Source organism: Ursus maritimus, unplaced genomic scaffold, assembly GCF_017311325.1.
Source record: "Ursus maritimus isolate PB19 unplaced genomic scaffold, ASM1731132v1 scaffold_14, whole genome shotgun sequence".
NCBI classification, from domain to species: Eukaryota; Metazoa; Chordata; class Mammalia; order Carnivora; family Ursidae; genus Ursus; species Ursus maritimus.
In genome coordinates, this window is record NW_024423786.1 from 30,145,248 (window position 1) to 30,164,434 (window position 19,187).

At 39.0% G+C, this 19,187-nt stretch overlaps 1 protein-coding gene and 1 pseudogene across 8 annotated transcripts in view; both read left to right on the forward strand.

Moving 5' to 3' along the window:
- The window catches only part of FHIT (fragile histidine triad diadenosine triphosphatase), a 1,380,201-nt gene that overhangs the window by 676,990 nt on the left and 684,024 nt on the right, over window positions 1–19,187 (forward strand). The gene's annotated exons all lie outside the window — the stretch shown is intronic.
- Window positions 14,041–14,878, forward strand: LOC103674272 (annotated as a pseudogene).

Sequence of the window (19,187 nt, forward strand, 5' to 3'; positions counted from 1 at the left end):
AGAGGTTGCTAGTTCTTCCCTGGCAGTCGGGACACTTTCTATAATGTGGACCTTTGCTCTGGGCCTTTGGGTACAAGGACTGTCTCAGGAAATGGCTCATCTGACCCAGGATCCTGACACTGATGCAGGGGTGAGGCTTATCTTGCATGTGTGTCCCACTTCCATGAAACTAGTGGTTTTCAGATTTTTATTTTAAACTGCACATTTCTTTTTTTTTTTGAAAGTTATTTATAATCTTGCATGGAAACTCAGTTTATCAAACTGATTCCAGTAAGGTGCTCTAGTTAGGACAGAGCTTGGCTTGTTTGGGGCTTCCCATCCTCAGCCTGCCTCTGACCGCCTTTGAAGACCTTTGCCTTAAACAAAATAGTGATGTTTTCTACGGCTGTTTGCTGAGAAACTGACTTTGAATGCCTAGTGGACCAATATGCAGGTAATGTGCAGAAGAATAAAGCCTCCAACCTTTTTATCCCAAGTAGGGAATACAGTTGACCTTTGAACAACATGGGTTTGAACTCTACGTGTCCACTTATACATGGATTTTTTTTTAAGACTTTATTTTTTAAGTAATATCTACATCCAATGTGGGGCTCGAACTCTCAACCCTGACATCAAAAGCCTCGTGCTTTACTGATGGAGCCAGCCAGGTGCCCCTATATATGGAGTTTTTTTCAGTAAATTCAATACAGGCCTGTAAATGTATTTTTTCTCATGATTTTCTTAACACTGCCTATTCTCTAGCTTCCTTTATTGTAAGAATACAGTAGATAATACATATGCAAAATTTGTGTTAATTGACTTTAGGTTTCAGGTAAGGCTTCCGGTCAATAGTAGGCTATTAGAAGTGAGGTTTTTGGGAGTCAAAAGTTGCACATGGAATTTTGATTGCCCTGGGCAATCAGTGCCCCTAATCGTCATGTTGTTCAGGAGTCAACTATGCTTTGAAGAACTCTGAACAGTTCTTAGAGTGCTAGAGAGAAGATCCCACTATTTGGCATTTTTAAGGCTGCTGTATAGCTGCCTCCTTTCATTTTAAAGAACAGAGATGTTAAATATGATGGAGAGAAGAATGTTGCTATCCTTTTAATTAGTTTCTTGATTTCGTTTAACTATACCATTCAGTATGGTAATGTCTCCCAGAACTGCTGGGGAGTCTTCCATGTATATCTATATATATTTGTATGAATAGAAGAGAAGTATAAGTGTAGAATGTGTAAGAATGTTGCATAATACAGTCCAAGTGCTGGGTTTCTATCAGTCTAAGACTAGAAATGGGAGAACTGAGGACATCAGGATGGCTCAGGCAGTTAGGCTTCCAACTCTTGATTTCAGCTCAGGTCCTGATCTCAGGGTCCTGGGATATTGAGCCCTGTGTCAGGATCCATGCTCAGTGGAGAGTCTGCTTGGGGAGTCTCTCCCTCCCTCTCCCTCTGCCCCTCTCCCCATTCACATGCATCTGTACTCGCTCTCTCTTTAAATAAATCTATTTTAAAAAAGAGAAAAAGAAATGGTAGAATTGGATATTTGTTGTTTTTTAATCAAAAGGAAAATCGTGATTAAGGCTCACTCTTCAATAACATATTTACTACCAGGCAATTTGAAATAATCAGACCTTTTTTGTGATTCCAGAAATAGTTCAAATAAAGATCTATTTTTCAATTTGAAGAAAAAAAATTTGGTCACACTGCGGGATGGAGAATTGTTTTAGTTTAGTTTTTTTTTTTTTCCTTTTTTTCTTTAGGGGATTTTTTTGAAAGAAAAGTTTTCTATGCCAGGGTTGTTATATATATTCTTTTTTTGTTATTTTTTTAAACTTAATTAAAAAATACATTTTCTTTAAATAGAGCCCTAAGTTTGGGACTGATGACTAAGGATCCCTTAAATTCATGTCTACTTAAATTAATTCACTACTTCCAACGTGAATTTTCTTCTGAACAAGCAATGAAAAAATATTTAGCTTATATAGGCCATCTGGCTTTAAAATGTGGAGAATTTTCTTTTAGGCTTCATCTATTTTAGTGTGACTATAGGATCAGAATTCCAATGAATCCTAAACAGAAGACTCACAATTCAAACTTTAATGCTTTGGGGATTGTAAATCACAGCACATATGGGATGGTACATGTTTTGGGAGAAACGGATCCTCCTGGCCCACATGTAAAATTAAAGCTGTCTGTATTCTGTGTTTATTGAACGTAGTTATTTTACCAAGATGAATCTGAATAAACAGTTCCTGTATTTTTAATCTTATCATTGGGATAATTAAAAACCATAAAAATGTCTTTTTGTCAAATTATCATGCAATATAAATGCTCAATAATGTTCTCAACTTATAAGGTTGCTCAGAAAAAGTAATGGCTTTCCCTGTTTTCTCATGGTTCATTTTTTACCATCTAATAAATAACAAGAAAGGGTCTTATTATCCTTGGAAGGAAGCTATGAATCCTGTGGTTAGTCTAAAGACATGGGACCTCTTTCCCTGTAGGCCTTGTACTCTGACAAGACAAGATATTTGGACAGAGATATTCATAATTACTATAGCCAAGAGATTTGGCTTTATTTTAACATTTCTCAAAATGTGTACTGAGAAAGTTCATTCCCCAAAGGGTCAGTAGAAAAGTTCAAGGCAAGTTCAACTGGCATATCTGTTGGAAGACTTCTCAACCTTCAGATGTTTTAATATGTGAATATGCATCATGAATCTATGAAAAGAGGGTGTTGGAAGGAGTGCAATGATAGGCAGTGATTTCCAGATGATTTGACTCTAGAATATTTTGTAGGACTCTAGTTCTGCTGATGACAGCTCGGGGGAACTTTATGTGTGATTGGGGACTTGTAGGCTTGTTAATACTGAATTTCCTGGGTGCTTGACAGCATCAGACTCTCCTGTCCTACTTCACTCCAGTACATTTTAACATTTCTGAAATTGGGATGCAGTTTACAATCATCACATACTGGTTTTCCTTTAATTCCAACAAAGCTATTAGTGAATTGATGGTGCCTTTGAATTAAGTAAATTATTAAGTAATGCAGATTTAAATTAGAATTTAGTCATTATGTTCAGCCTATCCCACAGGAAGTATAGTATTAAGTGTAAAGAACTAAATGAGAGGAAAAAGACTATTCTGTTTTGTGGAAAAATTCATTTACTATGCTACTATGAGCTTTGTTTTCTAGAATGTCTGGGATCTGGTTAAAAAATAAATCTCACTCATAGTTTTGGTTAGCTTAATATAGTCGTGGCCCATGCTAAGTGCTTTCCGTAGAGGTACCTGTGGTAGGTGGTATTAACTCCATTTTAAATGTGAGGGAAAATGAGACCCAGAGAGATTTAATAATTTGTATACTGTACTTGCTGTGGGCAAAGGAGATTTTAATCCCAGGCAGCCTGCCTATCCCAACCTACTCATTGTTTAACCTCACTGAGCATTGTTATTTATTCTTTTCAGGTAAACTTTCCTATACTTTGGCATTGTGACATGTACCAGTGAGTCCTTGAGCTGGATCTTTACTAGAACCCCCTGGGGGCTCTTGGAAACTAGAGATTCCTGGGCCCCATCCCCAAGAGATACTTAGCTCTGGGGTGAGACTTGAGAAGCTGGTTTTCAACTTTGCTTTGTTTTTTTGTTTTTTAATATAAAAAAAAAGTCAAGCGATTTTGATTGAGCTCGATTTGGGAATGACCGTTGAACACATAATAAGAAGTGTTTTTCTTTCCACCCAAGGTTAAAATGTAATAAAATGCAACATAGTCCCCAAACCACGAAGAGCATCATGAAATGTTGTATGGCCCCAAAGGCCCCCATCCTATCTCACAGAGCATTGGCTCGCTGATTTCCTGCATCCATTATTGGCACCTGGAGGTGGCACTCAGGGTGTGTTGAGGAAGCAGATAGGCATAAATCCACTTGGTACCTTTGCCTGAAATGTGTGACAGCGCTTTCATGCCTCCTGATCCATTTGGTCCTCTTACTGTATTAAAAACCTTCTTTAAGAATAACCTCAATGTAAACTGTCACAGATGGAGATGAGTAAGATGTCAACACACCTGACCTTTCAGTCTTCAGCTCTGATGGCAGTAAAAAAAGGGAGCCCCTCTAATCTGCCTGCAAATAGCTGCAGCTTCCTTGATCTGGTCTAATCAAAGGAACAAGCCCATAGGGGCTTAAAGGATTCCATGCTGCCTCTGAGGCCATTAATTTAATTGCTGCATTCAGTGAATTATGGGGAAGGTGAGTTAAACACTGAAATCTTTGGGGCAAGAGATTAAGTAGGTTAGTTCCATAATTCGTGTTGTCTTTAAGAAGGGACGTAGTGTCCCCCACAGTGCGACTTAGCAAAACTGATAGCTGTGTCTAAAGGCAGCACAAAAGATAAGTAGCAAGTCAGGTCTGGTCTTGGGAGGCGGGCAGGGGTGAGTGTCACAGAGTAGGTGTGAAGTAAATGCTCTTGAACTTCAATGAAGACTGGGAGCCTCCCTCGTTTGAAGTATCCTGGAATTATGCAAACTTTTTTCCCCCTGGGCTATGTGATAAGTAAAAAAAGATACACTTTTTCAAATATTTATACTTATTAATATTTAAATGCAACTCTGTGTGTTTTGTGCTGTACAAATCTAGCTGTGAGCCATCATTATCCAGGGCATCTGATCAAATGTGAATTAATTGAGTCTGGTGGCCCTCTTTCTCTTAGTCTGGCTCATGGCCACGGTCTTCATGCACATGGACTGGATGTCTTTTGGATTAATTGACTAGTTAAATTAATCATTTCATTGCATGAGAGTCCAACCACTGCTGGACTCAGTTTACCTGGTTGTTAGTGGTATTTAACTTAAGCTGCTTTTGGTAAGCTGGTTTGCTTAAAAATGGATTTTGATCCTTTAAAATAAAATTATTGTTTTCCTCTTTATGAATTTCCTTTTTCTGATGCCAGCCTTATTCTAGCCCATTTTCCTCTATTGACAAACATTTATCAAAATAAATTTTCCTCCAGTCGAGCATGTGGCTGTTACAAGTCAAACAGAGTAGTCATTTGCAGGATTCCTCCTATTTGTGAAAGCTAATCATTTGTTTTAATTATTTCTATTAGGTTGCATAATCTTTTAAAAAATAATTTATTATGTTAGTCAGCATCTAGTATATCATTAGTTTTTGATGTAGTGTTCCATGATTCATTGTTTAGGTTGCGTAATCTTGAGAGAAGGGCATCTGGTATAGGATATTGCTCCTGTATGAGTTAAAGGACTCTTTCAAGGAATCATGATAATACCCATAAAAGTTATTAGTAATGGAGAAAATATATATTGAATGCCTACTGTGTGCCTGGCACTGCACTGATTAAGCAAAATGTTACCTCATTTTAATTAATGCTTACAACAAGACTGTCTTCATTTGTAATTGGTTCACTTGTTGGTTCTAGAGACTTGCATGTAGATAAGTTGCTTTCATCCTATTTCATGAGGAGGAGTAGACTGTCACCTTGTAAAGGCTCACGAGAAGATGGCAGGTCTGAAGCTCAGTAATGGGGGGGAAAAACAGTCCTCAAAGTCTGATAGGAAGTGAGTGGCACTTGTTGTCTAAGACCCTGACTTAAAATAGAGTTTAGTCTTTGGTAAAAAAGAGAACCTCTCTGATCTCCATGAAAACCTAATCTGAGTTGGAGCCTATGTGAATTCTAATTAAGTATCTCCCCACAGTGGCTGAGTCACTTACCTTCCTTTTTCTGTTCCCACCTATTTACCCCCCATCCTCGCCTGACACCTCACCCCCACCATCAGTGTAAATGTAAAACTTCATTTACATTTGGAATATAAGTATTGCTTTTAAAAAGAAAAGAAAATATATTCTCAAGGTGCATATGCTATAATACAGTGGATATGGACATCAACTTGAAAATTGGGTTCAAATCATAGCTCTACGTCTCAGCTAACTTGGGTGAGGATTTGAACCTTGCTGTGCCTCCGTTTCCTTTAAAACTCTGAGTAATAGGGGCGCCTGGGTGGTACAGCGGTTAAGCGTCTGCCTTCAGCTCAGGGCGTGATCCCGGCGATCTGGGATCGAGCCCCACATCAGGCTCTTCCGCTAGGAGCCTGCTTCTTCCTCTCCCACTCCCCCTGCTTGTGTTCCCTCTCTCGCTGGCTGTCTCTATCTCTGTCGAATAAATAAATAAAATCTTAAAAAATAAAAATAAAAAAAATAAAACTCTGAGTAATAGTAGCATCACCCTGGCAAACTATGGAAGGTGAGATCATGTGTGTTACAAGCTTAGCTCAATAACGAGTACCTAGAAAGGGCCCAAGATGTGTGAAAGAAATGGCGGCCTTTTTTTCCCCCCCAAAGATAGATTTGGGACTTAAAAAATTAAATTAGGTAAAAAATAATGACTTTTGGTGCTGTGGGATTTGTGAGCTCAAGGACTTGGGTTGCAAGAACAACAAACACGAGCCTGCTTATTTAATAGAACGTGCCCTCAGTGAGGGGCTGATCCGCTTTCAGCTTGAGGAGTGCTTCAGAATTTTAATTATTTGGGGGAGCTTCCCAGGGTAATAGAAGTTGCTTTATGGTTGCTTTCTCTCCATGTCAAACTGAAGGGATAATTGTAACAAATGAGCGTTCACATGCCAAGATGTGATGCAGCAAATGAACTTATGATAATTATCGTCAACATGACCAGGGTTCTGGTTTGATCAGTAGCCGAAGACTGCTTTCTTAAGATGAAATAGTCATTTAAACGAGCACGACATCTTCTCTGAGAGTTCTTCTTGAACAACACTCAGTTTATTTATTTATTTTTTCCTCCTAGATATCGAAGGCTCGTAACTTGGCATGCTGTCCTCCGTAGTCCGTCTGTTCATACTGAGCTACTCCAGGGAGATTGATTGCTCTTCCTGGTGCTCTTATTAGCCTCCTTTACATAGCTCTTCATGGCACTTGTTATAACGCAAAAAGTAATAATAATATAATTAGCATCCTTATGGCAGCTAATATTCATTGAGCATATACTATGTGCCATGGAATTAGATGAAAAGCATTGCATCCTCTCATTTAATCCTCACAAATCTGCGAGGTAGGGATTTTCATTGCTTCCATTTTTCAGATGAGGAAGAGGTTGAGTTAGAGACCTTGAGTGATGTACCTAAAGTCACATCTAAGATTTAAACCAGGGCTGACTGTGCAGTCTGAGTGCATGGACACCACTGACCCAAAGCTGCCTCTCTGTTGTCTGGTTTCCTGCTTGTTTCCAGTCTCCTTATTTGCCGGTAAGATCCCATGGCCTCCTGTGTATGTCTGATATCCTAGTCTGGTACCTGGCATGAAGGAGGCATTTAAGCGGTAGAAAGAACGAATGAGTTCAGCCTCTCTGCATGGTGGATACTGACAAAAATGCTGCCTAGCCTTTAAGAGCTTAAACAAAAAGTGAGAGAATTTTAATAGCATCATTTTAAGTAACAGACCACTCCTCTGTGTCCATAGAAAAGTGAATATAGTGAAAGAATGGCAAAGTTAGGTTAGAAGCATTCAGTTGTGGAAGTTCTTTAGGGCACTTGATTTTTTTTTTTTTAAGAAAAAAAAAACTGCTTGGGCATATAATAATTGAACTGTTCATGACAGCATATAATTGTATCATTATGCACATAACTCTGTTACTGTCATTTAGATCATAAGAGAGAAAAGTGTCAAAGTCCTTCTCATGGTGTTTAATTTTGTCTTAGCTTTTCCTAAAGGAAGCATTCAGTTTGTACTTTGAACTTGTAAACTTTTGACACATCTTTACATTCTTTACTGTTGTGAATCATTTATGAAAACTATAGAAATGACTCACTGTCCCCTTTTCATAATTTGGAGTCAGATCATTCTATGTCGATAAATCTTTCAGTGTTCAAGTCCCCTATATGTGCATACTTTTAATGTACCCTGTTTTTTTTTTAACCTTCTGTCTTATTTGGAGTTAATACTGTTAGTATTACAGCCTGTAAGAAAAACAACTCAATTTATTCAAGACCGTTTTAATTAAAAATATGTGCTAACTCTTCAGGGACCAGGTGGAAATTTACACTTCTCTGAAGACAGGGGTTACTGAGCAAATTAATAATGTAAACAAGATTTTGGAGGGAATATTTAATCAACTCCAGAGAAGAAACTTTGCAAGCAAGCTCCAGCACTATTTAAAAAAAAATTTTTTCCCCAGCAGTTTAGAGCTATCCATTGACATTCAGAAGACTGATGTGTTAATTACTAATCATTGTTTTGAACTCATTAAACTGGTCACATTAAATACTTTTATTTGACTATATTCTGTTGGTCTCATACAAAATTGAATGTCGTTGACTCTAACACTGCTACATGTTGAATCCTTCCTCAATAATCACTGTTTACCACTTTCCACCAACTTTGTTATCCTAGGCACACAATAAAGCCTTTTCGAGTCTCACTTTGCATCTGTCAAATGGAACCTTGAAGAGTTTTCCAAGATTTAAATGAGATAAAGTGTATGCCTCATTTGTTGCGGTGCTCAGGAAATAGGTTGCTAATTCATAGTCCCAATTAGGGCAGTTTCGTTACCAAGTGGAGCTGCTTCCGCTGTAAATTTTCCGCCTTGGAGTTGCAGCATGGTTTCACTAATGCAAAACCTAAAATGACCGGTGGTTAGAATCTTCCAACCCGTCCAACCCCCTCCCCCCCCAGATTTGGGCATTTATGCAAGAAGTCCTACAGAAGTGTAGAAATAAAATGTGATGTATTTAATGATTTTACTCCCAAGCAAAATAAACTTGTAGAAAATCACAAGTTTGAAACATCAAGTAGAGTTGCCCCACTGAATTGTGCCTAGGATTTGTGATTCATGAACCTGCTGAAATTTGGTACTAGGTCATTTCTGAATCCCACACGGGCCTGAAGCCTGTGTCTTTAAGTCATCCTCGTGGTTAGGACTTTGTTCCTTTGCCAAAGCTGTGATTTTCTCTCTTCTCACATTGCTACAATTGGTCAAACATTTTCGCCCTTGTGAAATGCCCCATGCTACCTGCGTGGTTTGCTAAATTGGGAGTGTTTCCCTCTTGTAGCGAGTCCAGCTTTCTTCCTTAATATTATTTTCCTTGTCATTCAAATAAGAAATTTGAAATATTTTTCAGTTGTACTAATTTATCTTCAGGCAAAGTGAGATTGTTCATGGAATCTTGTTTCCTTTCTTGGAGTCCTTTCACCAGCCTTACCAATTGATATTAAATACCCTTTGTGAAATTTTTTGTTTTGCATTTATATGTTTTCTGAAAAAGAGCATGGAGCAAGTATTTGTGATATGGTCTCATTTATTTCCTGCTTTATTTTTCTGGAAACCTCTTAAAAGCTGAATATGTCAAAGACAAGATGTACTAGACCATTAAAGAGATGATTTTATCCAGTCTCTTACAACAGGAGGAATGCTCACTCATGAGCAAAGTCTCAGAGAAGGAGGAGAAGAGTTGAGGTTGGCTGGTTGTTTGTACAAAGATGGCTGGTGTAGTTTTGTTTGTAGTTGTAAAAAATTGGAAACATCCTAAATGTCCAACAACAGAGGACAGTTTATGTCAATTGTAGCACTTATAGTGGCATGTTTCCTATGCAACTGTTGTCAAAGATGAGGTAAGGGGTGCCTGGGTGGCTCAGTCATTAAGCATCTGCCTTTGGCTCAGGTCATGATTCCAGGGTCCTGGAATCGAGCCCCGCATTGGGCTCCCTGCTCCGCTGCGAGCCTGCTTCTTCCTCTCCCACTCCCTCTCTTGTGTTCCCTCTCTTGCTGACTGTCTCTCTCTGTGTCAAAAAAATAAATGAATGAAATCTTAAAAAAAAAAAAAAAAGATGAGGTAAAAATTTTGAGGTTTTATGAAATAAGAGTGTTATGAGGAAGGGTGGATGTGGGTCTCAGAATATCCAAGGGCAGATTGGTCCTTGTACTTTGGGATGTTTCCCAAAACACAAAAGGGTTAGAATTTCTTGACCTTGGTTATTTCCTGGGAACACAGGGTTCAGGTTAAGTTCAACATTACTGGATAGATAAAACTTGGTGAAAACGATTTTTTTTGAATAGTGATAAAAGGTTATTGGGCTTTTCATTAATTGCTCTTTTGCTAATGTTTAATTTAAAGCATTTCAATATTGTGATGGCCTTAGTTGGCTTAAGAACTAGAAACAAGTTTTCATTATACAAGTAACAAGTACCCATTTTAACTCTAAACTATTGGAAACAGTTGATTTGAAAGAAGTTTTATATGTTTATAAATCTCCTTGCAATAGCCTATGTGGTCTTTTACCCAAAATATAAGAGATTGCAGTGTTCCACATATTACATACTAAATGGAAACCAGCTTTTTCATTTTCTATATTAATCTAGGTAAGGATTTACCTGTTGTATGAAAATTTTCTTTTGAAACAGGTAGTTTTACATTTTAAAGCCTTCTTCCATTATAAGAAACAAGGATTTATTTTAGAATATTCTTATTAATACCCTCCCACCCACACCTCTGCTTACTCCCCCCTCCCTGCACTTCATTTCCCTTTATCTTCTTTCTAGTTTCTAAGTATGGAGTTTCCCTACGTCTAACCTTTCTGCTTTTCTTTGACCTTCTCCCATTACTGTCTTCCCTAATTGCATAGCTCTCTACTGATTATCTCTTCGTGTATCAGTGACTCTTACCCTTTCTCCCACCCAACGTATTAGAAGTAGAACTGCTGATTCCCACCAGCACAGTGGATCTTAGGCTAGTGATTCTTCCCAGAGTTCTCTCTGAAAGTCTTGGAGTGGGGACTACTTTGTAAAGCACTCTACACTGACCCCCATCCCTGTGAGGGTACCCCACCCCTGCCATCATGAACCCCCAGCCCAGCCTCCCTCACTAGACTAGGTTCACTCCAAGGTTTTCAGTGGCTTCCAGCTATCCCACAGATACTTAAGCTATTAATCAAATTTATAATATTTAACCCTTAACAAACCGTCCCTTTGACTTCCTCATTTTTAAAAATTTTTTACACAAATGATCTAAGGCATTTGGAAATAAGAGTTGTCCTTAAGGAAAAATAAAGATGCATTTTAATCTTGAATTGCTTTCTCTTTTGGATTACAAAAGTCAGATAATACTTAAGGGTATTGAGAAAGTCACCTGTGATTCCACTGCACAGAGAGACTGCTGTGAGCATTTGAGTGTATACCATACCTGACTTTTTCCCCATGTATTTAAACACAAAGTTGTTCTACAGAAGTACAGCTTGACAGATGTACTGGTTTGTATCCGGACAATGGTTTAGAGAGGCAGCATAGCAAGATGGTCAAGGAGCACAAGTTCTACAGACCCTGTTTGAACCTGGCCTCTACCACTTACTCTCTATATGGACCTGACAATAAATTGCTCAAAGTCTCTGATACCTAATCAGTAAGCAGGGGCTATACCTTCACTGGGTTGTTGTTAGGATCAAGCAGGATCCTGCATGTTGGTATTTTTGGTTTATGGTGCCTGACACACAGCCTTTCTATATCAGGTTATTTTCTGTTAATGAGTGAATTCTTATCTGCTGCTGTGTCCAGAATTCCACACTTACCCATTGCTCATTAGGAAAGCTCTCTAGAACTTACTTCCGTAGCCAACCTCTGTCCTCCTTTCCCTCCTGTCCGTCTGCTTGGACTGCTCTGTCCTTTCCCATCACCATGGCAACCAGCATCTCCTCACAGGCTCACTTCCTCTTGGGGGTGTCTTAGTGGACTTCTGTCTTCTACCTGGCTAATCATCTAGCCATTGGCATCTGGTTGGTATGCATGACTTAGCCCTTGGTGCCGCGTATAAGTATATATGTGTATATATGTCACATATCTGATCTTCGGTTTGAATAGTTTTTCAAAGTGCTTTCACAGGTACCACCTTTACAAGAACATCATGAGGCAGGTTGGCATCTTTTATTGAGGATGAAACTGCAGCTCACAGTGTGACTTGCTCGTGGTGGCGCAGCTATGAGCCAGAAAAGCCAGGAACAGAATGTTGGCCTGCAGGTTGCGATCCTAGTTCTCCTTCCTCTCCAGTGCTCTGAAAGGCTCATCAAAATGCATATTTGCAGTGTGGAGTTTCTAGGCTATCGGAACAGGTTTGTGCCTCCTCAGAGATACTTGGTCTAAACACTAATGTGCAGTTTGCAACAACATTGAGGGAGGCAACTCCATGTGTCCCATAGCGAATTTTCCAACTCTGTGTAGAGTGACTGATCTTTACGCAGTCCTAGTAACTTGTGAAAGGGGTAGACCAGGTGCTTCATTTTCCAAATCTATTAAATTACTTATTACTTGGCGGCAAAAATCTAGTTGAAATGAAGGCTTCTTAGCCCTTACGGCAATTTACATTGCCCATGTGTAATATCCCCCTAGAATGAACTTCCTGGCAAGGCTTAGTAAACACATTTCAACTAGATATAAAGATTTCATAAGCCATGTTCTTAGCAAAATGTGTTAGGGAAGAATCACAGCTCCCAAGATGTCATTAATTTTATATTTAACTCCGAATTTAAGGACAGCTAGGAAAGGCACATGTCCATAATCCATAGTCACATTATTAACGTATAGGGACTACTCGGTGAGACATTAAGATGATCAGTGCAGCCCAGGAGGCCTGTAAAGGGATGTGGGTAAGGGTCTGTGATACGGCATCCCGAGACCTACTTCGGGTTGACTCTCTACTGCTTACTACTTGGAGTAAATGAATAAACCGCTCTGTGCTTCATTTTTCTCATCTATCAGAAAGAGGATTATGAGAGTATTTACCTTGAAGAGTTGTCGTGAAGATGAACAGATTTCATGTAATATCCTTGGCACAATGCCTGCCGTATACAGATAATGTGCTTGTTTGGTTCTTTTTTTTTTTTTTTTGGCCACTAGTTGATACCTTCTGATACTGTACTCCATGTTAGTCATTTTTATTTCCTTCTTGTTTGCTTATAGGCCTAAGGTTTTATTTTTTTAATTTATTTGTCACTCAGTCTTAAAAACTAGGTAATTTAAACTAGGTAAACTAAACTAAAAATCAAGGAGTTAGTTTAGGATACGTGCCATGTCCTGATGTCTTTCCACATCCCCACCGTTTGGGTGCTTCAGTATTTTCACTTAATATTATCTAGGCATGTTACAGAAGAGACAAGAGCTGTGTCAGCAGGGACCTGCCATGGGGTCTGTTATGGTCCTAGAGGAACTGAAGTCTGCATTCACTGTGGACAGTCCTATCCCGAGCCGACTGCCACATTCTCCAGCTACCCTCATGGTGGAGAGCTATGTGCCTGCCCTTTAGGCTACATGTCCTAACAGGGCAGTAATCTCAAAGAGCTTTCAACATTTTTCATAAAGAGAGTGTTGTTGTTGTTGTACTTCTGCCGATGAATTCCCAGGAAGCCACAGTCGGAGATGGCACATGATAATGGGAATAATTTGGCTATTTTACCATGTGTACTGTCCGTCTGTATCCAGGGCACTGCATTATACAGAAAGGCTTAAGTCAGACCGTGTCTCTATTTAAATCCCTCCTCTTTGCTTCAAGTGGGGCCAATTACTGGCAACTATGAGAGTGACATACTACCAAAGCATTCCCATCTTGTTCCCTGATAAGCATGAGGGTGGGTGTCTTGTCACTTTCTTCTATTACACATAAGATGAAACCATTCCTCTGCCTCCTGTCCATCTATCATCAAATATTTATCTGGAGTGTCTCAAGTACTCTAAAGTATAACAATGATTTGTGGTTATTTGAAATTTCTTTTAAGGCTGCTGACAAAATACAAAAATTGCTTGACATATCTGTCTTAGAAAAGATCACTGAACCAAAAGTATTAGTTTGATGTCTTGTTTGGAATTGACTACAAATGGTTATATATACATGCATAAACATTTGTGGTCAATTTTTACCAAAATATTGCTACATACTCATGTGGATTAAGTGTTTGGATATGAAGTTAACTCCTAAATTTTAGAATAAATACATTATTTCCTGGGGAAGTAGTTATAGTACTATATTAAATTAACCTGGGACTGGAGCCCATGCCTGCTGCAGAGCCTGGTGACTCCACTGAGGGGAAGCCCTTGAAGCTCCGAGGAATTCTAGATGACAGAAACATTCCCTGTGCACAGGATTCGATGCTGTATGCTTCATGAGGATCTATTGCGGTTGGCCTTGGACATTTTTGTTAACCAGTAGAATGAGAAGATCATACGATGTTGGAGAATTTATCTTAGAGACTCAAGAATGCTGGTTCCATTGTAGGTATACTTATGCAAGGGTAAAACTCTAGGAAAGAATTGCCAGAGAAGGAATTTAAAAAAAGGATCTTACATGAAAGTACCCACCTTGATCCTGATGGAAGGCAAACCTATGGCAACAGCAGCAGTTGGGCAGTCTCAAGCATAGAAAACCCAAAGACAACTCACTGGGGTTAGTGTGAACAAAACCGAGGTCGACCCTTTTAAACCCTGTATGTACCATAAGGCCTTCAGTCAAGTAAATAAAGTATGTGTTGGGTTGTAATCTCCAAAAAATCAATCAATCAGTCAACCAACTTACCTATTTACCTACCTACCTACCTATCTGGGGACTTTTGCCTCTGGCTAAATTGAGGTGGTCTATGAAAAACCAACACTTCTTCAAAAACAGTAGAGAAGCTAAATTAAACAAAATCTGAAATGTACCTAATTTGAAGACATTAAAGAGTTGCTAAGAAAACCAAGACTCCTAGAGCATAGGGAACGATAAAGTGGTAAGTCAGCGTTCCTCAAGCTGCTTTTCCCTTAAGGGATCTCTCCAATTTCTGGTTTGGGATGAAAGCTGAGAAATCAGACGAAAGATTGTGCCTGGAGCAGAGAAGGCAGAAGATTCTTTGGCCATCTTATAAGGCAGAAGAGACAAACATCAAAGTTTAGGGATACTAAAGCAGCGGGGACTTGAGGGCATGAGAACTCAGAAAGAAGGCAGGTGCTAGAGATTAGCCAGATCTTGGGCAGTCGCATCCCTGGAGGCATTTGCCTAATTTTTGTGCTATGTAGGGTGTGGAGCTAGGAAGCAAATCACTGAAAAGGCAAAGTGCTCAATGTGACAGTCTCCCATTGCTAAGGATAAAACTATTGGAGTTGAACATCCATGAAGGACAAGGGAGTCTGGTAAACACTATAGGCTTTCAAACTATATCCAAGAATGTGAGCAAGAGGCAGACCAAATCTTTCAAAATGTCAGCCAACTTTGAGTCAGCTCAATCCCGGGTTGGATAATGGCGACCTGACCCATCCCAGGCTGCCTACCACAGCCTAGGATGAACCTATTTCTGGGGGAAGTTAACCTTCATCCAGTTTCCCTGTGACTTTTCAAACATAGTCTCTATAACTCAACTTAAATCCAAGAAATAGGAGTGGAAGGAATAACAGAAAATGTATTTCTGATGTTATCAGAATCAGCCTTCAGCTAATTAGGAACAGCTGATAAGGCCAGGACTCTCAGGTTCTCCATCGTCCCTGGTGCTCTCTCTGCCCTTACTCCCGGCTTCATTCATTAAATTACCTTACATAGGCTATAGGCATTTGGATTTGCAACCCTGGTTTATAGTAAGGAGTATGTCTGTTTTTTTCTTAGATGTTTTGTGTTCCAACCGCCACCAGATGAATTTGCACACAAAGGGCTTAGACATGTTTCCAGTAATCTGACTTTTGGATGATTTACATTTAATCATTTTTGAAGATTGGCTATTATGGTCTTAAGTTTTCTCTTTGTATAGGAGGATGAGTAGAGGGGTTGTGGGGTAAATCTTGATATAAACAGAATGCTTGATTTTTATTTATTTTATTTTTTGTTTTAAAGTTTGCTAGTTTTGATGAAGTCAAATCTGTGTCTTTGTCTTTGAGTTCTTTCTTGCAAAGGGAAAAAAAAAAACCCAAAAATGAAACCTCATGAGCGCCTATAGGGGAAAAATAAGAAAAGCAAGTTCAGGCAGGCTTAAATAAAATTACAATTGGCCCTGTGAGTGGCTTCCTGGGACCCTGCAGTGTGCATTTTTGACATAGACTGCTCACATCTCTCTCAAATGACAAAGGATCAGGAATGAGATAGGCCTTTGTAAACCAGAGTCAGCTTGCTCTGACCCCTCCCTCCCTCCCTCCCTCCCTTCCCTCCTTCCTTCCTTCCTTCCTCTCCCCCTCCCCTCCCCTTCCTTCCGGAAAAGGATAGCCTCCCATTGTAGCAGTATGGTTTCTTTGAAGACCAAATGCTTCTTAAGACTGCAGACTGAAATAATCCAAGAACAGAATTTTAAATGCAGAGTGAGTGATACAATTTATCCCAAGTGCTTTGGAATCACATTGCTCTAGAGCAATATTCAAAGTGTGGTGCTCAGACCAGCATTTGGCAACACCTGTGAGCTTGTTCGGAATGCAAATTCATGGGCTCCACCCAGACTTGGTGAATCAGAATCTCTGGAGGTAGGGGCTTAGGAAACTATGTTTTAACAACCTATCGAAGTGATACTTCAGTACATTAGTATTTGACAACCACTGCTCTACTGTATGGATGGTAATTCATATAGCGTCACCAGGCAGTGCCAAGTTATTTAAGCCATGCCTGTGGTGAGGATCTTGGGGCCACATCAAGAAGACATTGCACTGTTCACTTAAACATCTTCAAATCTAATGTAGTTAGGGTCTTTGAACAGTCTTTCTTTGGCTAGAAAATCGTGATCTAACTTGCATGTTAGAGGGAATTTTTTTTTTTTTTTTTTAAAGACAGTTGGGAAGATCTTGCCTTTTCTATAGACCTTTCCTCCTCCCACCACCAGAAGTTCTCTTGACACTATATACAAGGTCTTTGTTAATCGAAGATGAATCGAGAGCCTCAGCTAGATGATGAAGCAATCAGGCATTGAGAAGAAATCCCTTCTCTTTGAACAAAGAGCAAATCATGTCCCTTTAAGAGTGACTGGAAGGAAAAATAACCTAAAATGACAGACCAGAATAATGGTACTTGGAAAAAAGAATCAACTTTCAGAAAGAAGATACATGGAACAGAAAGTTGAATTTTAAAAAACATCTCCGTGTGCATCATAAAATTATTTTCTTTTTAATTTAATACTATCATATATAGATCTCTATTTCTCTATATCTATTTCAGATATTAACTGTTACAGAAATTCTTGGTCTAAGACTTCCAACATCCACTGAAAATGGTTTGCTTATATTAACCAGTTAATATATGGCTATATTAAAAAATGCATCTGTGTCGTGATCTCCATAGGTTAAGTGATTTTTTTTTTTTTTCTGGTGCCTGTTCTGTAAGGTTAAAAAACAATGAAAGAGGTTTTTCAAGGAGAAGTTTGAGATGATAAATGGTTTTAAAGACCTTATTGTTTTCTTCAGCCCACTCGTTAAATGATTTGGTGAAGTGAGTAGAGACTCCTCTTGCTCCCAAGAAAATACCTTCAAGAAGAATATCTATATCTACTGTTTAAGAATTGCTGGTCATTTTTAGTAATGTACATTTTTGTGAATATGTTCCCTCTGTTGACACTTATTAGCAGGCAAGTGATGTGGTCAGACGTACCGGTAGTACAGTCAAGAAGGAATCCAAAGAGGGAAAAGCTAAAGCTCATCAGTGATTCATCAAACATTAGTAAAATATTCAGTTAGGGTTTTTTTTAATGTGTAAAATCGCCTTTTCCCCCACTGTTCTTCTTCCTGCTCTGGAAAAAAAAGACAATGATTCCATCTGGTTCTACCTTATTGGCCTTTGAAATAATTTTGAGAACAAAACAACAGAAACAGAAGAAATGCACCTGTATATTTTCAAGAAAGGATGACTTCCTGGAATTGGGTATTATGTCTAAGAGGTTCACGGAATGTTGCTTTTGCTATGTTGCAATTTATTAAAGTAACAGAATAGTATCCCAGTGAAAACACCAAAGTATCTTAAGTGCTACATGTAATGTATAGTATGGTCCTACATTATTTGTACTTAAGCTCAGTTCCCAGTTGACCAACTAGGAAGAGATCCCAGATCGTGTTTGTGTGAGAGAATTACCTCTGGTGAAAACATCCTGAAATGAGAAATTCTAGGTATTTGTTGCCTCATTGAATATTGTTTAAAAAAGAAAAAAGAATATCCAGAGAAGAACTATAGATCTGTATGAATTTTGTTTATTCAGTTGTGTTGGGAGATCCTTTGAGCTGTGAAGTTTGAACTAGGAATTTGACATAAATGAATTTACATTCCCTATGACTGTGGGCGAGCTTTTTATGCTTAGCTTTCTTGTGACAGGATAGAAATAGCACATTTGTTGTAGGATTGCTGAGAGAATGAAATGATAATGCAGGTAAAGTTCTGGGTATAGGGCTTGGTGCACAGTAAATGGTCAGTATATGGTCTCTTATTATTTAGGATATCGTGTTATTTGGTATACGCTCAATTTGATATGTCTAAAATTTCTTGTAAAAATTAGAATGATACTTGTATAAAAGGTGGCATTTATATGTCGTCTTCCAAGTAGAGACAGGCAGCAGGACATTTGGAATGAAATGACAGAAATGAAGCAAGCCCATGGACGCCTGGGTGGCTCAGTCAGTTAAGCGTCTGCCTTCGGCCGGTCATGATCCCAGGGTCCTGGGATCGCATCCCACATCAGCCTCCTTGCTCAGTGGGGAGCCTGCTTCTCCCTCTGCCTGCCACTTCCCCTGCTTGTGCCTTCTCTCTCTGTCAAATAAATAAATAAAATATTTTTTAAAAATCTTAAACACAAAACAAAACAAAAAAATAGAAATGAAACAAGCCCAATTTCCCCCTGATTGGTAGAAAATCCAATCTTGGGAGCTTATGGCTGGGTAGATAGGAATTCCTAGTCTGGAATTTAAATGGGGAGGAGAAGCAGACCCAGGGCAGTGAGTTAGTTGTCACTCGGAGAATCTTAGGAACCATTTGGTTATTTAAGAACATTTTGACTGGCTAATGGATAATGCTCTTAACTGTGTTGCTTCTATAAAATGAGACTCAAGAGGCAAGATGAAGTTGGAACTTTCAGAACTGTGACTGAGTATGAACAGTAGTGGGGCTGTAGGTATAAAGCAGGAGTGAGAGTATCTTAGTGAGTGACAGGGAAGAATAAAGGATTTAAATGTGATGGCAGGCAGTGTGAATATGAACATGGCTTCAGTGCATTAAG